The 16,620-nt window shown below is 37.4% G+C and overlaps 13 non-coding genes across 13 annotated transcripts; all 13 read left to right on the top strand.

The window, feature by feature from the left end:
• The first annotated feature begins 409 nt into the window (after positions 1–409).
• LOC134850047 (5S ribosomal RNA) lies at positions 410–528 on the top strand. The gene has a single exon (XR_010164024.1). It is a non-coding gene; the product is annotated as a 5S ribosomal RNA (ribosomal RNA).
• A 1,160-nt stretch (positions 529–1,688) lies between these two features.
• LOC134850046 (5S ribosomal RNA) lies at positions 1,689–1,807 on the top strand. Its single transcript, XR_010164023.1, has one exon. It is a non-coding gene; the product is annotated as a 5S ribosomal RNA (ribosomal RNA).
• A 1,159-nt stretch (positions 1,808–2,966) lies between these two features.
• On the top strand, positions 2,967–3,085 carry LOC134850045 (5S ribosomal RNA). The gene has a single exon (XR_010164022.1). It is a non-coding gene; the product is annotated as a 5S ribosomal RNA (ribosomal RNA).
• A 1,159-nt stretch (positions 3,086–4,244) lies between these two features.
• On the top strand, positions 4,245–4,363 carry LOC134850044 (5S ribosomal RNA). Its single transcript, XR_010164021.1, has one exon. It is a non-coding gene; the product is annotated as a 5S ribosomal RNA (ribosomal RNA).
• Positions 4,364–5,522: 1,159 nt separating this feature from the next.
• On the top strand, positions 5,523–5,641 carry LOC134850043 (5S ribosomal RNA). The gene has a single exon (XR_010164020.1). It is a non-coding gene; the product is annotated as a 5S ribosomal RNA (ribosomal RNA).
• Positions 5,642–6,800: 1,159 nt separating this feature from the next.
• Positions 6,801–6,919, top strand: LOC134850042 (5S ribosomal RNA). Its single transcript, XR_010164019.1, has one exon. It is a non-coding gene; the product is annotated as a 5S ribosomal RNA (ribosomal RNA).
• Positions 6,920–8,078: 1,159 nt separating this feature from the next.
• Positions 8,079–8,197, top strand: LOC134850041 (5S ribosomal RNA). The gene has a single exon (XR_010164018.1). It is a non-coding gene; the product is annotated as a 5S ribosomal RNA (ribosomal RNA).
• A 1,159-nt stretch (positions 8,198–9,356) lies between these two features.
• On the top strand, positions 9,357–9,475 carry LOC134850038 (5S ribosomal RNA). Its single transcript, XR_010164016.1, has one exon. It is a non-coding gene; the product is annotated as a 5S ribosomal RNA (ribosomal RNA).
• Positions 9,476–10,628: 1,153 nt separating this feature from the next.
• LOC134850037 (5S ribosomal RNA) lies at positions 10,629–10,747 on the top strand. Its single transcript, XR_010164015.1, has one exon. It is a non-coding gene; the product is annotated as a 5S ribosomal RNA (ribosomal RNA).
• Positions 10,748–11,906: 1,159 nt separating this feature from the next.
• On the top strand, positions 11,907–12,025 carry LOC134850036 (5S ribosomal RNA). Its single transcript, XR_010164014.1, has one exon. It is a non-coding gene; the product is annotated as a 5S ribosomal RNA (ribosomal RNA).
• Positions 12,026–13,184: 1,159 nt separating this feature from the next.
• LOC134850035 (5S ribosomal RNA) lies at positions 13,185–13,303 on the top strand. Its single transcript, XR_010164013.1, has one exon. It is a non-coding gene; the product is annotated as a 5S ribosomal RNA (ribosomal RNA).
• Positions 13,304–14,462: 1,159 nt separating this feature from the next.
• On the top strand, positions 14,463–14,581 carry LOC134850034 (5S ribosomal RNA). The gene has a single exon (XR_010164012.1). It is a non-coding gene; the product is annotated as a 5S ribosomal RNA (ribosomal RNA).
• Positions 14,582–15,740: 1,159 nt separating this feature from the next.
• LOC134850033 (5S ribosomal RNA) lies at positions 15,741–15,859 on the top strand. Its single transcript, XR_010164011.1, has one exon. It is a non-coding gene; the product is annotated as a 5S ribosomal RNA (ribosomal RNA).
• Positions 15,860–16,620: the final 761 nt, after the last annotated feature.

Here is a 16,620-nt window from a genome sequence, read left to right as displayed (position 1 = left end):
TGCATTCAAAGAAAACTTATCAAATAGATTTGAATACTTACCTATTTAATAAGTTTATCACAACAATTAGGCTAAAAGCAACTGACAGTATCCTGGCTGGTATCCATTCATATGCCACTTACAGTGAATGTGCGGCTATCATGCCATAAATGGTCATTCAAGGCACCTTGTACACGCTCCATAGGTTTTGACCAGCCGATTTGGCCATTTAACACATTGGGCCAAAAAAATTCCAAACAATGTCAATTTTCAAAATTTTGTTTGAAATGCATAAATTATAACGTGAGCGTGCAAAATTTTACATGGTATAAGAGCATATTTTTACTCTCGCGCGAGGGCGAGTGTTTTAAAACTAATGTACATAGACATATGCTAGTAAGGATATAAGTGAAAGCGGAGTAACTCAAATGCCTACGACCATACCATGTTGAATGCACCGGTTCTCGTCCGATCACCGAAGTTAAGCAACATTGGGCCTGGTTAGTACTTGGATGGGAGACCGCCTGGGAACACCAGGTGTTGTAGGCTTTTATTTAAAGCAAAAGTATCTCTTTTACTTTTATACGCTAAGAGTTATTGCTGTTTAAAGTTCGGTGATGTCAAAAAGTTAAGCCTAATCGAGCGTGGTGCAAAAATTTTCAATGGGTCAAATTTTGGTCAAAACAACAGAAAACCGAAAAATTTCTTTTGCAGTATCAATTTTGTGTACAATCAGCTGCTGATAGGCCAAAAATATTGGAGATAACTTTTGGGGTCTTTGAGTTATAGCCTTTTGAATTTCGGTGATGTCAAAAAGTTAAGCCCAATCGAGCCTGGTGAATTGCGCGAACGGCCATAACTTGCCCAAAAATTTTAAAATTTTCAAATTTTATTACTTGGATCATAAGATCATGGTCAAATCTTGGGGGACTGAGAAAATGAACCAATTTCGTCGGTCCAACACAAAGTTATAAGCTTTTGAAATCTCGGTGATGCCAAAAAGTTAAGCCTAATCGAGCGTGGTGCAAAAAATGAAATTTTCAAAATTTTTGGTTTTTTTTCGTTGAAACATCATTTTTTTCATCTTGTTTCATAAATTATAGCTCAGGACGATTCCAACGAGCCCAAAACGACGTTTGTAGCTTAAGTGTACGTGGAGTAATCATCAGTTGAAAATTTGGGGGGACCCGAATTTCGGCCATTTTGGACGAAAATTGGCCTAAAAGCTAACTTTTAAGTTAGTGCAATTTTTTTTCTTGCATTTTTTAAGAGAATTGGGCTGCCCTCCGCTGTCGCAGAGTGCATTCAAAGAAAACTTATCAAATAGATTTGAATACTTACCTATTTAATAAGTTTATCACAACAATTAGGCTAAAAGCAACTGACAGTATCCTGGCTGGTATCCATTCATATGCCACTTACAGTGAATGTGCGGCTATCATGCCATAAATGGTCATTCAAGGCACCTTGTACACGCTCCATAGGTTTTGACCAGCCGATTTGGCCATTTAACACATTGGGTCAAAAAAATTCCAAACAATGTCAATTTTCAAAATTTTGTTTGAAATGCATAAATTATAACGTGAGCGTGCAAAATTTTACATGGTATAAGAGCATATTTTTACTCTCGCGCGAGGGCGAGTGTTTTAAAACTAATGTACATAGACATATGCTAGTAAGGATATAAGTGAAAGCGGAGTAACTCAAATGCCTACGACCATACCATGTTGAATGCACCGGTTCTCGTCCGATCACCGAAGTTAAGCAACATTGGGCCTGGTTAGTACTTGGATGGGAGACCGCCTGGGAACACCAGGTGTTGTAGGCTTTTATTTAAAGCAAAAGTATCTCTTTTACTTTTATACGCTAAGAGTTATTGCTGTTTAAAGTTCGGTGATGTCAAAAAGTTAAGCCTAATCGAGCGTGGTGCAAAAATTTTCAATGGGTCAAATTTTGGTCAAAACAACAGAAAACCGAAAAATTTCTTTTGCAGTATCAATTTTGTGTACAATCAGCTGCTGATAGGCCAAAAATATTGGAGATAACTTTTGGGGTCTTTGAGTTATAGCCTTTTGAATTTCGGTGATGTCAAAAAGTTAAGCCCAATCGAGCCTGGTGAATTGCGCGAACGGCCATAACTTGCCCAAAAATTTTAAAATTTTCAAATTTTATTATTTGGATCATAAGATCATGGTCAAATCTTGGGGGACTGAGAAAATGAACCAATTTCGTCGGTCCAACACAAAGTTATAAGCTTTTGAAATCTCGGTGATGCCAAAAAGTTAAGCCTAATCGAGCGTGGTGCAAAAAATGAAATTTTCAAAATTTTTGGTTTTTTTTGTTGAAACATCATTTTTTTCATCTTGTTTCATAAATTATAGCTCAGGACGATTCCAACGAGCCCAAAACGACGTTTGTAGCTTAAGTGTACGTGGAGTAATCATCAGTTGAAAATTTGGGGGGACCCGAATTTCGGCCATTTTGGACGAAAATTGGCCTAAAAGCTAACTTTTAAGTTAATGCAATTTTTTTTCTTGCATTTTTTAAGAGAATTGGGCTGCCCTCCGCTGTCGCAGAGTGCATTCAAAGAAAACTTATCAAATAGATTTGAATACTTACCTATTTAATAAGTTTATCACAACAATTAGGCTAAAAGCAACTGACAGTATCCTGGCTGGTATCCATTCATATGCCACTTACAGTGAATGTGCGGCTATCATGCCATAAATGGTCATTCAAGGCACCTTGTACACGCTCCATAGGTTTTGACCAGCCGATTTGGCCATTTAACACATTGGGTCAAAAAAATTCCAAACAATGTCAATTTTCAAAATTTTGTTTGAAATGCATAAATTATAACGTGAGCGTGCAAAATTTTACATGGTATAAGAGCATATTTTTACTCTCGCGCGAGGGCGAGTGTTTTAAAACTAATGTACATAGACATATGCTAGTAAGGATATAAGTGAAAGCGGAGTAACTCAAATGCCTACGACCATACCATGTTGAATGCACCGGTTCTCGTCCGATCACCGAAGTTAAGCAACATTGGGCCTGGTTAGTACTTGGATGGGAGACCGCCTGGGAACACCAGGTGTTGTAGGCTTTTATTTAAAGCAAAAGTATCTCTTTTACTTTTATACGCTAAGAGTTATTGCTGTTTAAAGTTCGGTGATGTCAAAAAGTTAAGCCTAATCGAGCGTGGTGCAAAAATTTTCAATGGGTCAAATTTTGGTCAAAACAACAGAAAACCGAAAAATTTCTTTTGCAGTATCAATTTTGTGTACAATCAGCTGCTGATAGGCCAAAAATATTGGAGATAACTTTTGGGGTCTTTGAGTTATAGCCTTTTGAATTTCGGTGATGTCAAAAAGTTAAGCCCAATCGAGCCTGGTGAATTGCGCGAACGGCCATAACTTGCCCAAAAATTTTAAAATTTTCAAATTTTATTATTTGGATCATAAGATCATGGTCAAATCTTGGGGGACTGAGAAAATGAACCAATTTCGTCGGTCCAACACAAAGTTATAAGCTTTTGAAATCTCGGTGATGCCAAAAAGTTAAGCCTAATCGAGCGTGGTGCAAAAAATGAAATTTTCAAAATTTTTGGTTTTTTTCGTTGAAACATCATTTTTTTCATCTTGTTTCATAAATTATAGCTCAGGACGATTCCAACGAGCCCAAAACGACGTTTGTAGCTTAAGTGTACGTGGAGTAATCATCAGTTGAAAATTTGGGGGGACCCGAATTTCGGCCATTTTGGACGAAAATTGGCCTAAAAGCTAACTTTTAAGTTAGTGCAATTTTTTTTCTTGCATTTTTTAAGAGAATTGGGCTGCCCTCCGCTGTCGCAGAGTGCATTCAAAGAAAACTTATCAAATAGAATTGAATACTTACCTATTTAATAAGTTTATCACAACAATTAGGCTAAAAGCAACTGACAGTATCCTGGCTGGTATCCATTCATATGCCACTTACAGTGAATGTGCGGCTATCATGCCATAAATGGTCATTCAAGGCACCTTGTACACGCTCCATAGGTTTTGACCAGCCGATTTGGCCATTTAACACATTGGGTCAAAAAAATTCCAAACAATGTCAATTTTCAAAATTTTGTTTGAAATGCATAAATTATAACGTGAGCGTGCAAAATTTTACATGGTATAAGAGCATATTTTTACTCTCGCGCGAGGGCGAGTGTTTTAAAACTAATGTACATAGACATATGCTAGTAAGGATATAAGTGAAAGCGGAGTAACTCAAATGCCTACGACCATACCATGTTGAATGCACCGGTTCTCGTCCGATCACCGAAGTTAAGCAACATTGGGCCTGGTTAGTACTTGGATGGGAGACCGCCTGGGAACACCAGGTGTTGTAGGCTTTTATTTAAAGCAAAAGTATCTCTTTTACTTTTATACGCTAAGAGTTATTGCTGTTTAAAGTTCGGTGATGTCAAAAAGTTAAGCCTAATCGAGCGTGGTGCAAAAATTTTCAATGGGTCAAATTTTGGTCAAAACAACAGAAAACCGAAAAATTTCTTTTGCAGTATCAATTTTGTGTACAATCAGCTGCTGATAGGCCAAAAATATTGGAGATAACTTTTGGGGTCTTTGAGTTATAGCCTTTTGAATTTCGGTGATGTCAAAAAGTTAAGCCCAATCGAGCCTGGTGAATTGCGCGAACGGCCATAACTTGCCCAAAAATTTTAAAATTTTCAAATTTTATTATTTGGATCATAAGATCATGGTCAAATCTTGGGGGACTGAGAAAATGAACCAATTTCGTCGGTCCAACACAAAGTTATAAGCTTTTGAAATCTCGGTGATGCCAAAAAGTTAAGCCTAATCGAGCGTGGTGCAAAAAATGAAATTTTCAAAATTTTTGGTTTTTTTCGTTGAAACATCATTTTTTTCATCTTGTTTCATAAATTATAGCTCAGGACGATTCCAACGAGCCCAAAACGACGTTTGTAGCTTAAGTGTACGTGGAGTAATCATCAGTTGAAAATTTGGGGGGACCCGAATTTCGGCCATTTTGGACGAAAATTGGCCTAAAAGCTAACTTTTAAGTTAGTGCAATTTTTTTTCTTGCATTTTTTAAGAGAATTGGGCTGCCCTCCGCTGTCGCAGAGTGCATTCAAAGAAAACTTATCAAATAGATTTGAATACTTACCTATTTAATAAGTTTATCACAACAATTAGGCTAAAAGCAACTGACAGTATCCTGGCTGGTATCCATTCATATGCCACTTACAGTGAATGTGCGGCTATCATGCCATAAATGGTCATTCAAGGCACCTTGTACACGCTCCATAGGTTTTGACCAGCCGATTTGGCCATTTAACACATTGGGTCAAAAAAATTCCAAACAATGTCAATTTTCAAAATTTTGTTTGAAATGCATAAATTATAACGTGAGCGTGCAAAATTTTACATGGTATAAGAGCATATTTTTACTCTCGCGCGAGGGCGAGTGTTTTAAAACTAATGTACATAGACATATGCTAGTAAGGATATAAGTGAAAGCGGAGTAACTCAAATGCCTACGACCATACCATGTTGAATGCACCGGTTCTCGTCCGATCACCGAAGTTAAGCAACATTGGGCCTGGTTAGTACTTGGATGGGAGACCGCCTGGGAACACCAGGTGTTGTAGGCTTTTATTTAAAGCAAAAGTATCTCTTTTACTTTTATACGCTAAGAGTTATTGCTGTTTAAAGTTCGGTGATGTCAAAAAGTTAAGCCTAATCGAGCGTGGTGCAAAAATTTTCAATGGGTCAAATTTTGGTCAAAACAACAGAAAACCGAAAAATTTCTTTTGCAGTATCAATTTTGTGTACAATCAGCTGCTGATAGGCCAAAAATATTGGAGATAACTTTTGGGGTCTTTGAGTTATAGCCTTTTGAATTTCGGTGATGTCAAAAAGTTAAGCCCAATCGAGCCTGGTGAATTGCGCGAACGGCCATAACTTGCCCAAAAATTTTAAAATTTTCAAATTTTATTATTTGGATCATAAGATCATGGTCAAATCTTGGGGGACTGAGAAAATGAACCAATTTCGTCGGTCCAACACAAAGTTATAAGCTTTTGAAATCTCGGTGATGCCAAAAAGTTAAGCCTAATCGAGCGTGGTGCAAAAAATGAAATTTTCAAAATTTTTGGTTTTTTTCGTTGAAACATCATTTTTTTCATCTTGTTTCATAAATTATAGCTCAGGACGATTCCAACGAGCCCAAAACGACGTTTGTAGCTTAAGTGTACGTGGAGTAATCATCAGTTGAAAATTTGGGGGGACCCGAATTTCGGCCATTTTGGACGAAAATTGGCCTAAAAGCTAACTTTTAAGTTAGTGCAATTTTTTTTCTTGCATTTTTTAAGAGAATTGGGCTGCCCTCCGCTGTCGCAGAGTGCATTCAAAGAAAACTTATCAAATAGATTTGAATACTTACCTATTTAATAAGTTTATCACAACAATTAGGCTAAAAGCAACTGACAGTATCCTGGCTGGTATCCATTCATATGCCACTTACAGTGAATGTGCGGCTATCATGCCATAAATGGTCATTCAAGGCACCTTGTACACGCTCCATAGGTTTTGACCAGCCGATTTGGCCATTTAACACATTGGGTCAAAAAAATTCCAAACAATGTCAATTTTCAAAATTTTGTTTGAAATGCATAAATTATAACGTGAGCGTGCAAAATTTTACATGGTATAAGAGCATATTTTTACTCTCGCGCGAGGGCGAGTGTTTTAAAACTAATGTACATAGACATATGCTAGTAAGGATATAAGTGAAAGCGGAGTAACTCAAATGCCTACGACCATACCATGTTGAATGCACCGGTTCTCGTCCGATCACCGAAGTTAAGCAACATTGGGCCTGGTTAGTACTTGGATGGGAGACCGCCTGGGAACACCAGGTGTTGTAGGCTTTTATTTAAAGCAAAAGTATCTCTTTTACTTTTATACGCTAAGAGTTATTGCTGTTTAAAGTTCGGTGATGTCAAAAAGTTAAGCCTAATCGAGCGTGGTGCAAAAATTTTCAATGGGTCAAATTTTGGTCAAAACAACAGAAAACCGAAAAATTTCTTTTGCAGTATCAATTTTGTGTACAATCAGCTGCTGATAGGCCAAAAATATTGGAGATAACTTTTGGGGTCTTTGAGTTATAGCCTTTTGAATTTCGGTGATGTCAAAAAGTTAAGCCCAATCGAGCCTGGTGAATTGCGCGAACGGCCATAACTTGCCCAAAAATTTTAAAATTTTCAAATTTTATTACTTGGATCATAAGATCATGGTCAAATCTTGGGGGACTGAGAAAATGAACCAATTTCGTCGGTCCAACACAAAGTTATAAGCTTTTGAAATCTCGGTGATGCCAAAAAGTTAAGCCTAATCGAGCGTGGTGCAAAAAATGAAATTTTCAAAATTTTTGGTTTTTTTCGTTGAAACATCATTTTTTTCATCTTGTTTCATAAATTATAGCTCAGGACGATTCCAACGAGCCCAAAACGACGTTTGTAGCTTAAGTGTACGTGGAGTAATCATCAGTTGAAAATTTGGGGGGACCCGAATTTCGGCCATTTTGGACGAAAATTGGCCTAAAAGCTAACTTTTAAGTTAGTGCAATTTTTTTTCTTGCATTTTTTAAGAGAATTGGGCTGCCCTCCGCTGTCGCAGAGTGCATTCAAAGAAAACTTATCAAATAGATTTGAATACTTACCTATTTAATAAGTTTATCACAACAATTAGGCTAAAAGCAACTGACAGTATCCTGGCTGGTATCCATTCATATGCCACTTACAGTGAATGTGCGGCTATCATGCCATAAATGGTCATTCAAGGCACCTTGTACACGCTCCATAGGTTTTGACCAGCCGATTTGGCCATTTAACACATTGGGTCAAAAAAATTCCAAACAATGTCAATTTTCAAAATTTTGTTTGAAATGCATAAATTATAACGTGAGCGTGCAAAATTTTACATGGTATAAGAGCATATTTTTACTCTCGCGCGAGGGCGAGTGTTTTAAAACTAATGTACATAGACATATGCTAGTAAGGATATAAGTGAAAGCGGAGTAACTCAAATGCCTACGACCATACCATGTTGAATGCACCGGTTCTCGTCCGATCACCGAAGTTAAGCAACATTGGGCCTGGTTAGTACTTGGATGGGAGACCGCCTGGGAACACCAGGTGTTGTAGGCTTTTATTTAAAGCAAAAGTATCTCTTTTACTTTTATACGCTAAGAGTTATTGCTGTTTAAAGTTCGGTGATGTCAAAAAGTTAAGCCTAATCGAGCGTGGTGCAAAAATTTTCAATGGGTCAAATTTTGGTCAAAACAACAGAAAACCGAAAAATTTCTTTTGCAGTATCAATTTTGTGTACAATCAGCTGCTGATAGGCCAAAAATATTGGAGATAACTTTTGGGGTCTTTGAGTTATAGCCTTTTGAATTTCGGTGATGTCAAAAAGTTAAGCCCAATCGAGCCTGGTGAATTGCGCGAACGGCCATAACTTGCCCAAAAATTTTAAAATTTTCAAATTTTATTACTTGGATCATAAGATCATGGTCAAATCTTGGGGGACTGAGAAAATGAACCAATTTCGTCGGTCCAACACAAAGTTATAAGCTTTTGAAATCTCGGTGATGCCAAAAAGTTAAGCCTAATCGAGCGTGGTGCAAAAAATGAAATTTTCAAAATTTTTGGTTTTTTTCGTTGAAACATCATTTTTTTCATCTTGTTTCATAAATTATAGCTCAGGACGATTCCAACGAGCCCAAAACGACGTTTGTAGCTTAAGTGTACGTGGAGTAATCATCAGTTGAAAATTTGGGGGGACCCGAATTTCGGCCATTTTGGACGAAAATTGGCCTAAAAGCTAACTTTTAAGTTAGTGCAATTTTTTTTCTTGCATTTTTTAAGAGAATTGGGCTGCCCTCCGCTGTCGCAGAGTGCATTCAAAGAAAACTTATCAAATAGATTTGAATACTTACCTATTTAATAAGTTTATCACAACAATTAGGCTAAAAGCAACTGACAGTATCCTGGCTGGTATCCATTCATATGCCACTTACAGTGAATGTGCGGCTATCATGCCATAAATGGTCATTCAAGGCACCTTGTACACGCTCCATAGGTTTTGACCAGCCGATTTGGCCATTTAACACATTGGGCCAAAAAAATTCCAAACAATGTCAATTTTCAAAATTTTGTTTGAAATGCATAAATTATAACGTGAGCGTGCAAAATTTTACATGGTATAAGAGCATATTTTTACTCTCGCGCGAGGGCGAGTGTTTTAAAACTAATGTACATAGACATATGCTAGTAAGGATATAAGTGAAAGCGGAGTAACTCAAATGCCTACGACCATACCATGTTGAATGCACCGGTTCTCGTCCGATCACCGAAGTTAAGCAACATTGGGCCTGGTTAGTACTTGGATGGGAGACCGCCTGGGAACACCAGGTGTTGTAGGCTTTTATTTAAAGCAAAAGTATCTCTTTTACTTTTATACGCTAAGAGTTATTGCTGTTTAAAGTTCGGTGATGTCAAAAAGTTAAGCCTAATCGAGCGTGGTGCAAAAATTTTCAATGGGTCAAATTTTGGTCAAAACAACAGAAAACCGAAAAATTTCTTTTGCAGTATCAATTTTGTGTACAATCAGCTGCTGATAGGCCAAAAATATTGGAGATAACTTTTGGGGTCTTTGAGTTATAGCCTTTTGAATTTCGGTGATGTCAAAAAGTTAAGCCCAATCGAGCCTGGTGAATTGCGCGAACGGCCATAACTTGCCCAAAAATTTTAAAATTTTCAAATTTTATTACTTGGATCATAAGATCATGGTCAAATCTTGGGGGACTGAGAAAATGAACCAATTTCGTCGGTCCAACACAAAGTTATAAGCTTTTGAAATCTCGGTGATGCCAAAAAGTTAAGCCTAATCGAGCGTGGTGCAAAAAATGAAATTTTCAAAATTTTTGGTTTTTTTCGTTGAAACATCATTTTTTTCATCTTGTTTCATAAATTATAGCTCAGGACGATTCCAACGAGCCCAAAACGACGTTTGTAGCTTAAGTGTACGTGGAGTAATCATCAGTTGAAAATTTGGGGGGACCCGAATTTCGGCCATTTTGGACGAAAATTGGCCTAAAAGCTAACTTTTAAGTTAGTGCAATTTTTTTTCTTGCATTTTTTAAGAGAATTGGGCTGCCCTCCGCTGTCGCAGAGTGCATTCAAAGAAAACTTATCAAATAGATTTGAATACTTACCTATTTAATAAGTTTATCACAACAATTAGGCTAAAAGCAACTGACAGTATCCTGGCTGGTATCCATTCATATGCCACTTACAGTGAATGTGCGGCTATCATGCCATAAATGGTCATTCAAGGCACCTTGTACACGCTCCATAGGTTTTGACCAGCCGATTTGGCCATTTAACACATTGGGTCAAAAAAATTCCAAACAATGTCAATTTTCAAAATTTTGTTTGAAATGCATAAATTATAACGTGAGCGTGCAAAATTTTACATGGTATAAGAGCATATTTTTACTCTCGCGCGAGGGCGAGTGTTTTAAAACTAATGTACATATGCTAGTAAGGATATAAGTGAAAGCGGAGTAACTCAAATGCCTACGACCATACCATGTTGAATGCACCGGTTCTCGTCCGATCACCGAAGTTAAGCAACATTGGGCCTGGTTAGTACTTGGATGGGAGACCGCCTGGGAACACCAGGTGTTGTAGGCTTTTATTTAAAGCAAAAGTATCTCTTTTACTTTTATACGCTAAGAGTTATTGCTGTTTAAAGTTCGGTGATGTCAAAAAGTTAAGCCTAATCGAGCGTGGTGCAAAAATTTTCAATGGGTCAAATTTTGGTCAAAACAACAGAAAACCGAAAAATTTCTTTTGCAGTATCAATTTTGTGTACAATCAGCTGCTGATAGGCCAAAAATATTGGAGATAACTTTTGGGGTCTTTGAGTTATAGCCTTTTGAATTTCGGTGATGTCAAAAAGTTAAGCCCAATCGAGCCTGGTGAATTGCGCGAACGGCCATAACTTGCCCAAAAATTTTAAAATTTTCAAATTTTATTACTTGGATCATAAGATCATGGTCAAATCTTGGGGGACTGAGAAAATGAACCAATTTCGTCGGTCCAACACAAAGTTATAAGCTTTTGAAATCTCGGTGATGCCAAAAAGTTAAGCCTAATCGAGCGTGGTGCAAAAAATGAAATTTTCAAAATTTTTGGTTTTTTTCGTTGAAACATCATTTTTTTCATCTTGTTTCATAAATTATAGCTCAGGACGATTCCAACGAGCCCAAAACGACGTTTGTAGCTTAAGTGTACGTGGAGTAATCATCAGTTGAAAATTTGGGGGGACCCGAATTTCGGCCATTTTGGACGAAAATTGGCCTAAAAGCTAACTTTTAAGTTAGTGCAATTTTTTTTCTTGCATTTTTTAAGAGAATTGGGCTGCCCTCCGCTGTCGCAGAGTGCATTCAAAGAAAACTTATCAAATAGATTTGAATACTTACCTATTTAATAAGTTTATCACAACAATTAGGCTAAAAGCAACTGACAGTATCCTGGCTGGTATCCATTCATATGCCACTTACAGTGAATGTGCGGCTATCATGCCATAAATGGTCATTCAAGGCACCTTGTACACGCTCCATAGGTTTTGACCAGCCGATTTGGCCATTTAACACATTGGGTCAAAAAAATTCCAAACAATGTCAATTTTCAAAATTTTGTTTGAAATGCATAAATTATAACGTGAGCGTGCAAAATTTTACATGGTATAAGAGCATATTTTTACTCTCGCGCGAGGGCGAGTGTTTTAAAACTAATGTACATAGACATATGCTAGTAAGGATATAAGTGAAAGCGGAGTAACTCAAATGCCTACGACCATACCATGTTGAATGCACCGGTTCTCGTCCGATCACCGAAGTTAAGCAACATTGGGCCTGGTTAGTACTTGGATGGGAGACCGCCTGGGAACACCAGGTGTTGTAGGCTTTTATTTAAAGCAAAAGTATCTCTTTTACTTTTATACGCTAAGAGTTATTGCTGTTTAAAGTTCGGTGATGTCAAAAAGTTAAGCCTAATCGAGCGTGGTGCAAAAATTTTCAATGGGTCAAATTTTGGTCAAAACAACAGAAAACCGAAAAATTTCTTTTGCAGTATCAATTTTGTGTACAATCAGCTGCTGATAGGCCAAAAATATTGGAGATAACTTTTGGGGTCTTTGAGTTATAGCCTTTTGAATTTCGGTGATGTCAAAAAGTTAAGCCCAATCGAGCCTGGTGAATTGCGCGAACGGCCATAACTTGCCCAAAAATTTTAAAATTTTCAAATTTTATTATTTGGATCATAAGATCATGGTCAAATCTTGGGGGACTGAGAAAATGAACCAATTTCGTCGGTCCAACACAAAGTTATAAGCTTTTGAAATCTCGGTGATGCCAAAAAGTTAAGCCTAATCGAGCGTGGTGCAAAAAATGAAATTTTCAAAATTTTTGGTTTTTTTCGTTGAAACATCATTTTTTTCATCTTGTTTCATAAATTATAGCTCAGGACGATTCCAACGAGCCCAAAACGACGTTTGTAGCTTAAGTGTACGTGGAGTAATCATCAGTTGAAAATTTGGGGGGACCCGAATTTCGGCCATTTTGGACGAAAATTGGCCTAAAAGCTAACTTTTAAGTTAGTGCAATTTTTTTTCTTGCATTTTTTAAGAGAATTGGGCTGCCCTCCGCTGTCGCAGAGTGCATTCAAAGAAAACTTATCAAATAGATTTGAATACTTACCTATTTAATAAGTTTATCACAACAATTAGGCTAAAAGCAACTGACAGTATCCTGGCTGGTATCCATTCATATGCCACTTACAGTGAATGTGCGGCTATCATGCCATAAATGGTCATTCAAGGCACCTTGTACACGCTCCATAGGTTTTGACCAGCCGATTTGGCCATTTAACACATTGGGCCAAAAAAATTCCAAACAATGTCAATTTTCAAAATTTTGTTTGAAATGCATAAATTATAACGTGAGCGTGCAAAATTTTACATGGTATAAGAGCATATTTTTACTCTCGCGCGAGGGCGAGTGTTTTAAAACTAATGTACATAGACATATGCTAGTAAGGATATAAGTGAAAGCGGAGTAACTCAAATGCCTACGACCATACCATGTTGAATGCACCGGTTCTCGTCCGATCACCGAAGTTAAGCAACATTGGGCCTGGTTAGTACTTGGATGGGAGACCGCCTGGGAACACCAGGTGTTGTAGGCTTTTATTTAAAGCAAAAGTATCTCTTTTACTTTTATACGCTAAGAGTTATTGCTGTTTAAAGTTCGGTGATGTCAAAAAGTTAAGCCTAATCGAGCGTGGTGCAAAAATTTTCAATGGGTCAAATTTTGGTCAAAACAACAGAAAACCGAAAAATTTCTTTTGCAGTATCAATTTTGTGTACAATCAGCTGCTGATAGGCCAAAAATATTGGAGATAACTTTTGGGGTCTTTGAGTTATAGCCTTTTGAATTTCGGTGATGTCAAAAAGTTAAGCCCAATCGAGCCTGGTGAATTGCGCGAACGGCCATAACTTGCCCAAAAATTTTAAAATTTTCAAATTTTATTATTTGGATCATAAGATCATGGTCAAATCTTGGGGGACTGAGAAAATGAACCAATTTCGTCGGTCCAACACAAAGTTATAAGCTTTTGAAATCTCGGTGATGCCAAAAAGTTAAGCCTAATCGAGCGTGGTGCAAAAAATGAAATTTTCAAAATTTTTGGTTTTTTTCGTTGAAACATCATTTTTTTCATCTTGTTTCATAAATTATAGCTCAGGACGATTCCAACGAGCCCAAAACGACGTTTGTAGCTTAAGTGTACGTGGAGTAATCATCAGTTGAAAATTTGGGGGGACCCGAATTTCGGCCATTTTGGACGAAAATTGGCCTAAAAGCTAACTTTTAAGTTAGTGCAATTTTTTTTCTTGCATTTTTTAAGAGAATTGGGCTGCCCTCCGCTGTCGCAGAGTGCATTCAAAGAAAACTTATCAAATAGATTTGAATACTTACCTATTTAATAAGTTTATCACAACAATTAGGCTAAAAGCAACTGACAGTATCCTGGCTGGTATCCATTCATATGCCACTTACAGTGAATGTGCGGCTATCATGCCATAAATGGTCATTCAAGGCACCTTGTACACGCTCCATAGGTTTTGACCAGCCGATTTGGCCATTTAACACATTGGGTCAAAAAAATTCCAAACAATGTCAATTTTCAAAATTTTGTTTGAAATGCATAAATTATAACGTGAGCGTGCAAAATTTTACATGGTATAAGAGCATATTTTTACTCTCGCGCGAGGGCGAGTGTTTTAAAACTAATGTACATAGACATATGCTAGTAAGGATATAAGTGAAAGCGGAGTAACTCAAATGCCTACGACCATACCATGTTGAATGCACCGGTTCTCGTCCGATCACCGAAGTTAAGCAACATTGGGCCTGGTTAGTACTTGGATGGGAGACCGCCTGGGAACACCAGGTGTTGTAGGCTTTTATTTAAAGCAAAAGTATCTCTTTTACTTTTATACGCTAAGAGTTATTGCTGTTTAAAGTTCGGTGATGTCAAAAAGTTAAGCCTAATCGAGCGTGGTGCAAAAATTTTCAATGGGTCAAATTTTGGTCAAAACAACAGAAAACCGAAAAATTTCTTTTGCAGTATCAATTTTGTGTACAATCAGCTGCTGATAGGCCAAAAATATTGGAGATAACTTTTGGGGTCTTTGAGTTATAGCCTTTTGAATTTCGGTGATGTCAAAAAGTTAAGCCCAATCGAGCCTGGTGAATTGCGCGAACGGCCATAACTTGCCCAAAAATTTTAAAATTTTCAAATTTTATTATTTGGATCATAAGATCATGGTCAAATCTTGGGGGACTGAGAAAATGAACCAATTTCGTCGGTCCAACACAAAGTTATAAGCTTTTGAAATCTCGGTGATGCCAAAAAGTTAAGCCTAATCGAGCGTGGTGCAAAAAATGAAATTTTCAAAATTTTTGGTTTTTTTCGTTGAAACATCATTTTTTTCATCTTGTTTCATAAATTATAGCTCAGGACGATTCCAACGAGCCCAAAACGACGTTTGTAGCTTAAGTGTACGTGGAGTAATCATCAGTTGAAAATTTGGGGGGACCCGAATTTCGGCCATTTTGGACGAAAATTGGCCTAAAAGCTAACTTTTAAGTTAGTGCAATTTTTTTTCTTGCATTTTTTAAGAGAATTGGGCTGCCCTCCGCTGTCGCAGAGTGCATTCAAAGAAAACTTATCAAATAGATTTGAATACTTACCTATTTAATAAGTTTATCACAACAATTAGGCTAAAAGCAACTGACAGTATCCTGGCTGGTATCCATTCATATGCCACTTACAGTGAATGTGCGGCTATCATGCCATAAATGGTCATTCAAGGCACCTTGTACACGCTCCATAGGTTTTGACCAGCCGATTTGGCCATTTAACACATTGGGCCAAAAAAATTCCAAACAATGTCAATTTTCAAAATTTTGTTTGAAATGCATAAATTATAACGTGAGCGTGCAAAATTTTACATGGTATAAGAGCATATTTTTACTCTCGCGCGAGGGCGAGTGTTTTAAAACTAATGTACATAGACATATGCTAGTAAGGATATAAGTGAAAGCGGAGTAACTCAAATGCCTACGACCATACCATGTTGAATGCACCGGTTCTCGTCCGATCACCGAAGTTAAGCAACATTGGGCCTGGTTAGTACTTGGATGGGAGACCGCCTGGGAACACCAGGTGTTGTAGGCTTTTATTTAAAGCAAAAGTATCTCTTTTACTTTTATACGCTAAGAGTTATTGCTGTTTAAAGTTCGGTGATGTCAAAAAGTTAAGCCTAATCGAGCGTGGTGCAAAAATTTTCAATGGGTCAAATTTTGGTCAAAACAACAGAAAACCGAAAAATTTCTTTTGCAGTATCAATTTTGTGTACAATCAGCTGCTGATAGGCCAAAAATATTGGAGATAACTTTTGGGGTCTTTGAGTTATAGCCTTTTGAATTTCGGTGATGTCAAAAAGTTAAGCCCAATCGAGCCTGGTGAATTGCGCGAACGGCCATAACTTGCCCAAAAATTTTAAAATTTTCAAATTTTATTATTTGGATCATAAGATCATGGTCAAATCTTGGGGGACTGAGAAAATGAACCAATTTCGTCGGTCCAACACAAAGTTATAAGCTTTTGAAATCTCGGTGATGCCAAAAAGTTAAGCCTAATCGAGCGTGGTGCAAAAAATGAAATTTTCAAAATTTTTGGTTTTTTTCGTTGAAACATCATTTTTTTCATCTTGTTTCATAAATTATAGCTCAGGACGATTCCAACGAGCCCAAAACGACGTTTGTAGCTTAAGTGTACGTGGAGTAATCATCAGTTGAAAATTTGGGGGGACCCGAATTTCGGCCATTTTGGACGAAAATTGGCCTAAAAGCTAACTTTTAAGTTAGTGCAATTTTTTTTCTTGCATTTTTTAAGAGAATTGGGCTGCCCTCCGCTGTCGCAGAGTGCATTCAAAG

Source organism: Symsagittifera roscoffensis, chromosome 6, assembly GCF_963678635.1.
Source record: "Symsagittifera roscoffensis chromosome 6, txSymRosc1.1, whole genome shotgun sequence".
NCBI classification, from domain to species: Eukaryota; Metazoa; Xenacoelomorpha; order Acoela; family Convolutidae; genus Symsagittifera; species Symsagittifera roscoffensis.
This window is presented reverse-complemented; position numbering and strand designations above follow the sequence as displayed.